The sequence below is a fragment of the Chrysochloris asiatica genome, unplaced genomic scaffold, assembly GCF_000296735.1.
Source record: "Chrysochloris asiatica unplaced genomic scaffold, ChrAsi1.0 scaffold00036, whole genome shotgun sequence".
Taxonomy (NCBI): domain Eukaryota; kingdom Metazoa; phylum Chordata; class Mammalia; order Afrosoricida; family Chrysochloridae; genus Chrysochloris; species Chrysochloris asiatica.
The window spans coordinates 16,793,781-16,806,981 of record NW_006408554.1 but is presented as its reverse complement, the minus strand read 5'-3'; the positions used below and the strand labels follow the sequence as shown (position 1 = coordinate 16,806,981).

The 13,201-nt window shown below is 37.6% G+C and overlaps 1 pseudogene; it reads left to right on the top strand.

The window, feature by feature from the left end:
• Positions 1-763: 763 nt before the first annotated feature.
• LOC102837678 lies at positions 764-2,526 on the top strand (annotated as a pseudogene).
• Positions 2,527-13,201: the final 10,675 nt, after the last annotated feature.

Below are 13,201 nucleotides of genomic sequence, written 5' to 3'. Positions count from 1 at the left end.
TGATAACTAAGGTGCACCTGACCTAAGCCATGGTATTGTTAATAACCTCATATGCATGTGAAAGCTGGACAGTAAATAAGGAAGGCCTTAGAAGAATTGATGCTTTTGAGTTATGGTGTTGGAGGAGAATATTGAAAGTGCCATGGACTGCCAAAAGAACCAATAGATCTATTTTGGAAGAAGTACAGCCAGAGTGCTTGGAGGCCAGTATGGCTAAACTTCATCTCTCATACTTTGGACATATTATCAGGAGGGACCAGTCTCTGGAGAAGGATATCATGTTTGGTAAGGTGGAGGGTCAGAGAAAAAGAGGAAAACCCCAAATGAGATGGATTGGCCAAGTGGCAGTATCGATAGACTCAAGCGTGACAACAGTAGTGAGGTTGGCCCAGGATCGGGCAGTGTTTCATTCTGCTGTGCATAAGGTCACTATGAGTTGGTACCGATTCAATGGCACCTAACAACAACACCAAAGCTGAAAGAACTGAAGAAAAATTGAAGCCATGTCTTGTATTATTGAAGAATTCTGTGGTCAAAATATTGAAAGACACAATAAGCCTCAAAAGAAGATGGAAGGCCCTCCCCCTCCTTCTTGCTAGCTGGCTTGCTCGTGCTCCCTCTAGTCGCCTGTGGAGAAGCCAGGACGCCCCAGAGGTTGCCGCCACCTCCTATCGCTGATCTTCCCGCTTCTGCTCCTGGCCAATTCCCTTAGCCGGCGCACCACCGGAGAGGGTCGGCGGTGGCGCCAGGTGGTGTTTAAACCATGTTAAGGAGGATTTTGCAGCGGACTCCTGGGAGGGTTGGCTCTCAAGGTCCTGATTTGGATTCATCAGGAACGCCTGTAAACATAGATGTCAATAATGAAGGCTCTTCAGAGGGCTTCATATGTCCTCAGTGTATGAAATCTCTTGGATCAGCTGATGAACTTCTCAAGCACTATCAAGCGGTTCATGATGCTGGTAATGATTCAAGTCATGGAGGACAGACTAATCTTGCTCTGAAGTGAGATGATGTAACACTTCTCTGACAAGAGGTTCAAGATCTACAGACTTCACTTAAGGAAGAAAAATGGTACTCAGATGACTTAAAGAAAGAATTAGAAAAATTTCAGCATTTGCAACAGCAAGCGTCTAAACCTGATGGATTGATGACTGATACATCAGCAGAGCTACAGTCTTTGGAACAACAATTAGAAGAAGCCCAAACAGAAATTTTCAATATTAAGCAAATGAAAGACTTATTTGAGCAGAAAGCAGCCCAACTTGTTACTGAAATTGCAGATATAAAGTCAAAATATGATGAAGAGAGGAGTCTTCGAGAAGCTGCTGAACAAAGAATGACACATCTGACTGAAGAATTGAACAGAGAGGCCGCTATAAACCAAGATCTGAAGACTGAGCTGCTTCAGAGACCTGGTATCGAAGATGTTGCTGTGCTAAAGAGAGAACTGTTCCAAGTTCAGACACTAATAGACAGCATGACCTTGGAATGTGAGAGAGAATTGAAAAACTGAAATATGAATGCAAGAAGTTACAGTCCGAATATGCTAACTCAGAGGCCACAATAAGCCAGCTAAGGAATGAACTTGCCAAAGGACCCCAGGAAGTTGCTGTGTATGTGCAGGAGCTACACAAGCTGCAAAGTTCAGTTAGTGAATTAACACAGATTAATCAGAGTTTGACTGAAAAATTACTGAAGAAAGAACTTGACTATACAAAGCTAGAGGAGAAACATACTGAAGAATGTGTGAGTAAAAAGAATACACAGTCAAGCCTTCATCAGAAAGATCTAGATTGTCAACAGCTTCAGTCAAGATTATCTGTGTCTGAAACTTCACTACAGAGGATACAGGCAGAACTTGGTGAAAAAGGAGAAGCTACTCAAAAACTCAAGGAAGAGTTATCAGAAGTGGAGACCAAGTACCAGCATCTTAAGGCAGAGTGTAAGCAGCTGCAGCAGCAGAGAGAGGAAAAGGAGCAGCATGGATTACAACTCCAAAGTGAAATTAACCAATTGCACAGCAAACTTTTGGAGACAGAACGCCAACTAGGGGAAGCTCATGGCAGGCTGAAGGAGCAGAGACAGCTTTCAAGTGAAAAACTGATGGATAAAGAACAACAAATAGCTGATCTACAACTCAAACTTTCTCGTTTAGAAGAACAGTTGAAGGAAAAAGTAACAAATTCCACAGATTTGCAGCATCAATTAGATAAAACAAAGCAACAGCATCAAGAACAACAAACTCTTCAACAGAGTACTACAGCAAAACTTAGAGAAGCCCAGAATGATCTGGAACAAATGCTACGTCAAATTGGCGACAAGGACCAAAAGATACAGGACCTTGAAGCCTTACTACAGAAAAGTCAAGAGAATATTTCCTTACTAGAAAAAGAAAGAGAAGATCTTTATACGAAAATTCAGGCTGGTGAAGGAGAAACTGCTATTCTTAACTCACACATTGCAGGAATAAGTAAGCTTATGAATATGCCCCATTTCTACAGTCAACTTTTGTCTGACTGCTACTAAATGTTTTCTTTTAAGAAGTCTTCATTCTGACTCTTTTTAGTTCTTTTATATTAAAATATATGTCAGTTTACAAAAGGAAGTTTTGGTTTTTTTGGAGAAAGGAATTATGGAATTATGGCAAAAAGGAAACAAGCCATTTGCCTTTTGACCATTTGTAAGTACATTCAGCCACCGTAATGATATTCACAATGTTCTGTAATCATCACCACTATTCTTTTCTGAAAATTTCCATCACCTCAAACAACAATTCTGTAAGTACTGAAAAATTATATTTTTCAATGAGCACCATTTTACCTACTTTAGAGATGAGTTCCTATTGAAGTGAAAATAAATGAGCATGATTTGACAAAGGAAGTCTACAGTTCATGTCTCAAGATGTAACTTAGTGCCTTTGTGAGTACAGGTACATCATCTTATTAGCTCCTTTGAGAAGAAAAAAAATCTTAAAAAAAAAAAAAAAGAAGAAGATGGAAGGTATACACAGTCACCGTACCAAAGAGAACTGGTTAATGTTCAATCATTTCAAGAGGTACCATATGATCAAGAACTGATGGCATTCAAGGAAGAAGTCCAGGCATGTTTTGAAGGCACTGGAGAGAAAAACAACTGCAAAAATATGAAGCACTAGCCATTCCTCGACAATCTCCTCTACTCAACTGGACTTGATAATCCAATTCAATGGCCACCCACAGACATTACATTCACAGTTTGGAGTTTATTAGGTAAATTAACGGGTTAAAATTTGGGGTCAGAAATACTCAGGGCAAATTTGTGCCAGTCAGCTGCTGATAAATGCTCACAGGACACATCATTCCACAATAACCCTAAGCTCTAGCTCCATGCATCAGCATACCTAGCTCCCCAACTTAACTGTCTGTACGCAACACACTCTACAAGCAAACTTCATACCAAAGTCACTCAAATTTAGTTGCTCCATGGATTGGGAAGTCCAATGCTCTGTCTCATACTCTGGTGCTTGATTCTGTTGTTGCTGCTGTTCCCCTTCTACTCCTCTGGTGTCACTGTATTTTGTCCTTGAGTCAAGGAGTTTCAATGAGAGGAATCTTGGGATTAAAGGAAACACACCCCACTCTTGACTCTTCTTTGATAATAGTAAGATAGCTCTTCCTGCTTCTGAGATGGTTTATTTTAAACCCATGCTTTAAATTGTAAAAATGAGTTTCAAGTTTTTACAATGACAGATAACTCTACTAACATTCACAACTGAATCATGTCATACTTTCCGTATCTTCTCCCACCTTCTCTTACCCAGATCAGCAGGGCAGAAATGTTGTTTGGTGGGAGTTACAGACTATGGATAGAAGAGATATTAAATTATTCATGACACCACAACAAAGCTCCAGCATTTGATGGAATAATAATTGAAATGTTTGAACAAACTGATAAAACACTGGTGGGGCTCATTCATCTATGGAAGGAAATTTGGAAGGCAGCTACCTGGACAACTAATGAGAAGATATTCATATTTGTGCCCATTCCAAAGAAAGTTGATCCAATGAAATGTGGAAATCATCAAATAATATCATTAATATCACATACAAGTAAAATTTTGCTGGAGATAATTTTTTCAAATGGCTGCAGCAGTGCACTGACAGAGAGCTGTCAAAAATCCAAGCTAGATTTAGAAAAGGATATAGAACTAGGGATATCATTGCTGACACAAGATGGATTTGGCTGAAAACAGAGATTTTTTTTTTTTTTTAAATATTTACTTATGCTTAAATGACTAGGTGAAGACATTCAACTATGTGGATCTATGGATATCATTGTGAAGAATGGGTATTCTAGGACACTTAATTGTACTTAGGAGTAACCTGTACATAGATCAAGAGGCAGTTGTTCTAATAGAACAAGGAAATATTGAATGGTTTTAAATCAGCAAAGTTTAGTATTAGGGTTGTATCATTTTACTATACTCATTCAATCTGTATACTAAGAAAATAATCCAAGAAGCTGGATTATATGAAGAAGAATGTGGCACCAGGATTGGAAGATGATTCATTAACATCTGTGATATGCAGATGACACAACATTGCTTGCTTGAGGTAAATTGAACTTGAAATACTGATGAAGACCTAAGATTATAGCCTTCAGTATAGTTTACACGAAAATCCTCACAACTGGCCTAGTAGCATAATTAATATCATGTTAATCAGAGAAAATTTTCAATTTTCAAAGATTTCATTTTGCTTGGAACACAATCAATGCTCACAGACTTAGCATTCTAAAATTCAAACATATTACATTAGAATAAATCTGCTGCAAAAGCATTCTTTAAAGTGTGAAAGAACTAAGAGGTCACTTTCAGGAGTAAAGTCTGCCTGACCCAAGTTATGCTATTTTCTATCACCTCATATGAATGTGGAAGTTAGAAGATTAAAAAGGAAGACTGGAGAAGAATCAAGTCATTGAGTTGTGGTGTTGGCAAAGAATATTAAAAGTACTTTGGACTGCCAGGTTAGTATTTAATTCTGTTGAGTATGTGGATTCTATGAACTGGAATTACCCTGATGGACCCTAACAAAGCCAACACAATAAAAATGGTTCCTGGTAGAAGCTGTTTTCATAGAAAGTTCAGACAATGTATGTCATAGATTGAATTGTGTCCCCTGAAAATATGTGTCAACTTGGCAGGGTCATGATCCTCAGTAGTTTGGTAGTTATGTAATGATGTAGTGTGTCAATAATGTGATGATTCTCTATGTTGTGATTTGATATATTAAACCAATAAGAGGATTAAGGTTGGATTTCAATACCCTTAATCCCCTTGCAACCCTGAGCCAATGTAAGGAAGTTTCCCAGGGATGTAGTCTGAATCACCTTGTTTCATATAAAAGATAAAAGGACAAAGAATTAAGCAGAGAAAGGAGGATCCACTACCACCCAGAAAGAAGAGCCAGGAGAAGAGTTTACTTTAGACCTGGGGTCCCTGCACTGTGAATCTCCTAGACCGATGCCAGGAACATTTGGAGACTCCAAGGAATGCTAGGCCTACAGATGTTGAAAGAATACAAGGACCTTTCCCCAGAGTTGGTGCTCTGAATTCAGCTTTCTAGTCTCCTAACTTGCAAGATAATTAATTTCTGTTTGTTAAAACCATCCATTTGTGGTATTTCTGTTATAGCAGTGTCAAAACACTGATGGAACATCATGGTTCGGTTCTACTGACCCTCCAGAGACTTGGTAGGGTGTAGACGCAAAAGAAGCCAGAGACAGAGGAGTGAGCAAGCAAGAAGATTTATTAAATATAGATGTTCTCACAGAAATGAGAAAGGGCTCCCACCTCACAATTGAGGTGGAGTGTCTAATGAGTTCCTGGTTTTACTTTTTATGCTGTTTGTCTCTGGCAGGCTCTTAGTTTCCTGATAACTGTCTCCTGCTTCCTATATTTTCCTACCTTAATTGAAGGCCTATAATTGGTCATTTCTTCCTAGGTCTGATGTACTTCTCTCCCATTACAACAATTTGTTATAACTGGATTCATGATCTAACCATAATGCTGATTTATTATAGTGGTATCATGATTACATTGGTCACATCAGATCAGTTCTATTCTTTGTTCATGCCTGATTTTGGTGTAAGTCCCCTATTCTGTTTTTCTTTTATTAGACTCTCTTGAAAGGCCAAGTCATTTCCTGCACTCTTTGCGCTTGATCTGTGGTTAGCCCCTTGTTCCTATTTGAACTAACTAACATTAACACCAGATAACTAAGGCAATGTGAATTCAGTACTACAAATGGAAGAAACCACAGAAGTTTAAGTGGATGGTTTCAAAGATATGTATATTAGCTGAATTATAGGGTACAGGATTCCAGAGTTTCAAAATGGAGGATGCTCAGAAGTTTTCAAAGAAATCGTGATGACTCTAGTCCCTGACCTCCTAGTTGCCACTGTTTAACCTCTGGCAACAAATATTTATTCCTGTTTGAAATTCAAGGCCTTGGGATCATGATCTGAAAAAATGATTATGTTTTAGATTGTAGCATCTCTGATAGCTCTACTTCTCCTAATTGCTTGTTGCTGGTATATTTAAAGACTGTTGAAGAACTGTTTCAATACTTGGTACATAAAAATCACTCAAATAATTCTTTGTATGAATGAGTATAACACATCTGTTGCAAAAATAAAATAGACATTTAAAAAATTTCATTCTAGATTACAGATAGTAATATAACACTGGTAGTGTATGGGTTGGGCTACGAACTGCAAGGTTAACACGTTGAGTCCTCTATGTGCTCCACTAGAGAAAGAGGAAACTTTCTGTTCCCATAAAGATTTACAGCCTCAAATACCTTATACAGGGATGCTGTGAGCCGGAATCAACTCCAGGCCACACTACTACTACCACCACCATATTGTGAAATAATATACATACATACTATGTATCATACACCAAGCAATTAGTAACAGCAGCAGCTACTGCCTACAGTATGGGATGATCCATGAAAAATCTTTTCCCGTCGCTGAGTGTTAGGATAACAAACCAGTATGCCTCGAAGGAGCAAAAGGGCCAAGCACACCAAACTTTCTTCCTGACCTATTTTCCTTTTACTGATCTTAAAACCAACAAATGTGACAATTTGAGTTCTTAAGTACAGTAATGAAGCCAGGTATTTGGATAGCATTATAGAGGTACACATAAAAATACAGATCCTTCTACAAGTACTTCCTGAAGGTATTTCACGTCTTTCCACAAAACCTAATAATAACAATAAAATTAAAATTAAAAAAAACAGGAAAAATAAGACTTTTATGATTCAATTCTAAGTATTTCTTTAAAAGAGCCTCTGAAGATTGTCTAGGCCCCGGGTCTGCTAGCTTACTTTCAAGCTGATGCTCCCAAAGTGCGATGTGATCTCATTCTGGTTTTAAAAAATCTGTTTAAAGATATAGAAAAGAATAACTATTGAATAGGATATTGAGAATGAAAAACTGGACACAAACTGTGCTGTCCACTTTGAAACTGTGTGAAAAGCAGTAAGTGGATGACACTATATAGCAAAGAAATGACTGATAGGACTTCTCATTGAAGATAATGAATATCCAACTGTGAATACTTGTTGGAACCTCTTTGAAAATTCTGTGTTTCCTCTGCTCACTCCCAAGCACACTCATGTCTTAGAGCCTTATCTGACACTGTCCTAGTCATAAAGGGATGCTGGAGACTCACTACTTACATAACATGACCACCTGTCCCCAGCAAAATTGTATAGCTCAGCAAGTTGGAACTGTTACTTTTTTCTATTATTGCTGCTGAAACTATAAAGAATTAAAGATTTCCCAAAATGCAATCTAGGTAATCCCTTCTATAGGATTAACTCTCTGAATGGTTTTCAGGGTATATTTCTTTCAGAAAAGAAAGACAGACATCAAATCTCTCACTCTGGAGGTAACATTTTGTTTATTGAGCAGATAACATCATTGATAACTTACGAATGTATGTACACATGTGTGTGTGTTCACAGATTTCTACAGGTTTACAGCTCATCCCATGAGGAATCTCTAAATGAAAATTTTAAAAAACCTCATTTTTCACAAACTATAATTACTTTAATTACAGGATAATTATATAAATAATGTATTTGAATGTAGGTTTCAGTTTTCTTTGTTTTCTAAATATTATCATCTTTCAGTGTTTTCAAATGTGTAAACAGGAAACATTTAAGTTTAGATGAAGAGCAGGTGAACTGCCTATGATACAAGTAGAGACAATCAAAAGATGATTAGCCTATTGAAAACTGCCTAACTAGGTGCTAATTTTTAAGTGAGCAGGTGTACTTAGTCATTATAACTTTAAAATATATTTGAATTAAACTACCTCCCCCAGTTAAAATAACATTAGAGGTCTGACTGGCACTGACTAAATCCAGCAAAGGCAAAAGAGGTGGGGATTCAACCATGAGGCAGCCAGATATTCTAGAATGAGGAGGCATTAAAAATCATACTACAGGCATCAAAAAAAAGCAGAAACAGCTCCACAACACTTTATTGATGTTCTTAAAATACAACTAAACATCATTAATGTGTTAAAAAGATTAATATTTGAGTAATTATAGTAAATGATTAACTTTGCACAGAAATTTCACAAAAAAGAACTTATAACTACCATATGTGGCAATCATTTGGTATTTTTTCTTTCATTTAGTTTTCCTTGTTGCATCTGAAATGAACCAATGCACTCTTAAAGCCTCACAAAGAACACTCAAAAGAATTGATGCTAAGTTGAAAGGAGGAGGCAAACTTGTGGTTATGGCATGCACATTCAATTGCACTTAATTCAAATAACTTACGTAATTCACAATGGCTGCTACTGAAACTGAAGTTGCAGTGTTCCTCCCAAATTCATACAGCCGTATAGAATAAACCTATGTTGCAGCTGATATGAGACTAAAGGCATACCTTATTTTATTGTACTTAAAAAGTATTGTGGTTTTTACAAATTGAAAGTTTGTGTGAAACAAGTATATTGGCACCATTTTTCTAACAGTATGGGCTTACCTTTGTTGTTGTTGTTGTTAAGTGCCACTGAGTCGGTTATGACCCATAGTGACCCTGTACAGGGTTTCCAAGAGTGTAAATCTTTACTGGAGTAGAAAGCCTCATCTTTCTCCCACAGAGCGGCTGGTAGTTTCGAACCGCTGACCTGAAGGTTCGCAGCCCAATTCGTAACCACTACGCTACCAGAGCTCCTTACCTTGTGTCTTTGTAATTTGGTAATTCTTGCAATATTTCAAACTTCTTCATAATGCTATGGCTTACTTAATGTTATTGTTGTTGTTGTTGTTGTTATGTGCCGTGGAGTCGATTCCGACTCATAGCGACCTTGTACAGGGTTTCCGAGGCTGTAAATCTTTATGGGAGCAGACCACCACATCTTTCTCCCGCGGAACAGCTGGTAGTTTCAAACTGCTGGCCCTGAAGTTCGCAGCCCAATTCGTAACCACTACGCTACCAGAGCTCCTTATTGCTCACTTAATAAGACTATGGTATAGTATAAATAAGACTTCTATATAAACTGGGAAACCAAAAAAAAAAAAAAAACTTGTGTAACTCATTTTATTATGATATTCACTTTATTCAGCTGTTTGGAACTGAACCCTAAATGTCTGTGAAGTATGTCCATGTTTTAATTACATTAAACCATTTGGATGAGTATAAACTGTTTCTAGACACCTAAGTGATGTTAAGAGCATTTAAGAATTTAATCAATTTGTCTTCCATGTACAAAATCATACTTCAGTTATCTGAAAGTGTTAAGAGGTTGTGAGAAGTGATAGTTCACTATTTCAAACACAAATATCTACTAAAAGAACCTTATAAACTCCCAGTAAAGTATTTGAATGGGAGTATGGTTGGCAGCTCAAACCCACCAGTCATTCTTTGGAAAAAAGATAAGGCAGTTTGTTTTCATAACTATGGCAGCCTTGGAAACCCTATGGGGCAGTTCTGCTCTGTCCTATAGGGTGCTGCTAGAAGTCAGAATAAACTAGAAGGCAATGAGTTATAGTGTGATATAATCAGGTTCCAGCCATGTCTAGTGAGCCTACAAATGTTGCTAATGGCATCATCTCTTGACTTTCTTACTCCACCTGTTCCACATTATTCTTTCATTGATTTATTTTCTTCCAGCTCCAAACTGCCAGTGGGCTTTGTCTGGGCATGCACTACAATGGGTTTGCTCATTGGGGTAATTCATTAATTGCTTCATATTTTTATTCTTTGACAGTTTTTGATAATATCTCAGCACCCTATCCTACTTTTTTGTCTTACCTCAAGAGGAGTAAAATGGAGTTGCATTTGATTTATGTAAGCACATTACACATGTAGAAAAATGTTATTGGCTAACACTTCAAAAGCTTAAAGAATTGTGTCCATCAAAATCAGAAATGGTTTTTCTCAAGCCACCGAAGAGTGTTTTATGGAAAATCTAATGCTGACACCATAACTATCTATCTATCTATCTATCTATCTATCTATCTATCTATCTATCTATCTATATGGAGAGAGAGATCTAGATATATAGTTATATAGATATATATTGACATATATTCATATATATATATGTAAGAGTAGAATGAAGAGTCAGTTCTGAGGCTGAAAAAGATTGAATTAATGTACCAGTTTACATGAAACTTGGAAAATCCCTGCTATGGTCTAAGAATGTTATCCTCAATATAGCAAAGACAATCATTCCAGAGGAGTTCAATGGGGGTTAATATTAGTCCCAATAATTCTCCAAGTGGCAAGAAATTATACTGTCATGTATATTCAAATATGACAGTATGCTATGTACCAATAACACATGTTGTTAGGAGTCATTGAGTATGCTCCAACTCATAGCAACCTTATGTACAACAGAACAAAACATGAGTCCATTTCTGCTGTCACTGTGCCAACCCATCTCTTTGGTGGTGGTGACGGTGATAGTAGTGTTAGTATGCCATCAAGTCGGTTCTAACTCATAGCAAACCTGTATAGTATTGCAGAGGCTGTAAATCTTTATGGGAGTAGAAAGCCTCATTTCTCTCCCTGGTAGCAACTGGTAGAGTCGAACTTTTGACCTTATAGTTAGCAGCCCAGCTTGTAATCCACCATGCTACCAGGGTTTCTTAACAATATACATATTATTATATTGTTGTTGGTGGTGCTATTGCGTAGGTACTGATGCACAACAGAATGAAACACTGCCTGATCCTGGGCCAAACTTACAATCATTGCTACGTGCCCATTGATGTATACTGTTATATATATATTTGTAAAAACACCAACAACAACAACTATATTATTAATGAGTTGCTATAACAATAGTCCCTGACTGCAACCAATGCTTTTATGTTTCTTACATATTAAAGAATGGCCAAGGAATATGTGTTGCTTGAAAGAATGAGCAAATGAGCATCCAACTGAAATGAACCTCTGTATAGAGGAATTCTCATTTTCTTCATCCTACTATTCCTTTAAGGAGCTCTGATGGCATCGACAGTTATGCATTAGACTATCTGCTCCTATAAAAATATATAGCCTCAGAAACCATATGGTTGTGGTTGTTGTATGCCACCTAGTTGGTTTCTTATCATAGGACCCTGTATGGGGTTGCTGAGACTGTAAATTGTTATGGGTACAGAAAACCTCATCTTCCTACTATGGAGAGACTGGTACATTCTAACTACTGACCTTGAGGTTCGCATCCCAGTTTGTAATTTGCTACACTACCAGTATACAGGGTATAATAGTCTGAACTGACTCAACTGCACCATCCCTACTGTCCTTTTAAGGAGCTCTGATGGCCTAGTGGGTTAGCATTTGGTCATTAACAGAAAGGTCAGCAGTTCAAATCCACCAGTCACATCAAGGGATTAAAATGAAACTTCCTGCTCCCACAAAGATTTACAGCCTCAGAAACCCTATACAGGGTCACTATGAGTCAGAACTAACTCAAAGTCGCAGAACTACAACCACTATTCCCTTATTACGACTACTACTTCTTTCCTTTTTTTTGATGAAGTTCTAATTTCTCTGATTTACTTTTTATATTCTTATTTCTCTTCTACCTAGACTGGTTTGGTATAGGTTGTATGGAATTTTTAATTCCCACAATTAAATTTCCAAGATCATCATCAAATATGGTATATCATTAAGATAGTCATGAATCTTACTATCATTTTTTATGTACACAAACACATTCTTGATGTTGTATTTGCCTATTGAAAGGGAAGTGGATATTAACAGGGACCTTTTACTTCTTGTTTATTTCTTAGTACTTAAATTTTTAATAGTTATGGAATACTAAATAAGGAAGTAAGCCGGACAATAATACTGTTCTCAATTTAAAACGTAAGCTCAGGGGGTTTGAGTGATCTAACAAAATCATGCATCTAATGTTAATAAAATTTGGACTTAAACTGAAAGCTAAGTGTCTTAGGTAGCTACTGCTGTTATAACAGAAATACAAGTAGATGGGTTTAACAAACAAACAAAAATTTATTTCTTCTCTCACAGGTTAGGAAGCTAGATGTCTAAATCCAGAGCATTGGCTCTGGACAACAAGTTTCTTGTCTCCTTTCAGCATCTGTAGGCCCAGCATTCCTTGGGGTTTCCACGTGTCTTGGCATCAATCTATCCCTGGATCTAGGTGCTTCACAACCAAGAACTTCACAACCAAGTACAGGGACTTCAGGACCAAAGAAGCATTCCACTTCTTTTCATTCATTTGGTGGTAATAGGTCCTCTGGTAGTATTGTGGTTATGAGTTGGGCTGTTGACCTCAAGGTCAACAGTTTGAAACTACCAACCATTCTGCAGGAGAAAGATGTGGCTTTCTGTTCCTGTAAAGATGTACAGCCTCAGAAATGCTATGTAGGTTTGCTATGAGTTGGAACCGACTCCACAGCACACCACCAACTAACAACCAATAGGTCCTCTGTCTCTGTTCACTTCTCTCCTTTTATCTCTTGTAAGATAAAAGGTGTTACATGTCACACTCTTGGGTATCTCTCTTATACAGGTTCAGGGTCATGATGAGACTAAGAATGGCACATCCATACTTAATACTCTTCTTGTTTTATCATATCAGATCCCATCATAGGGGATTATCACACACCTGCCAAACCAGTGAGGATCTGGTCCAACCAACCTGACACATATTTTGAGGGGC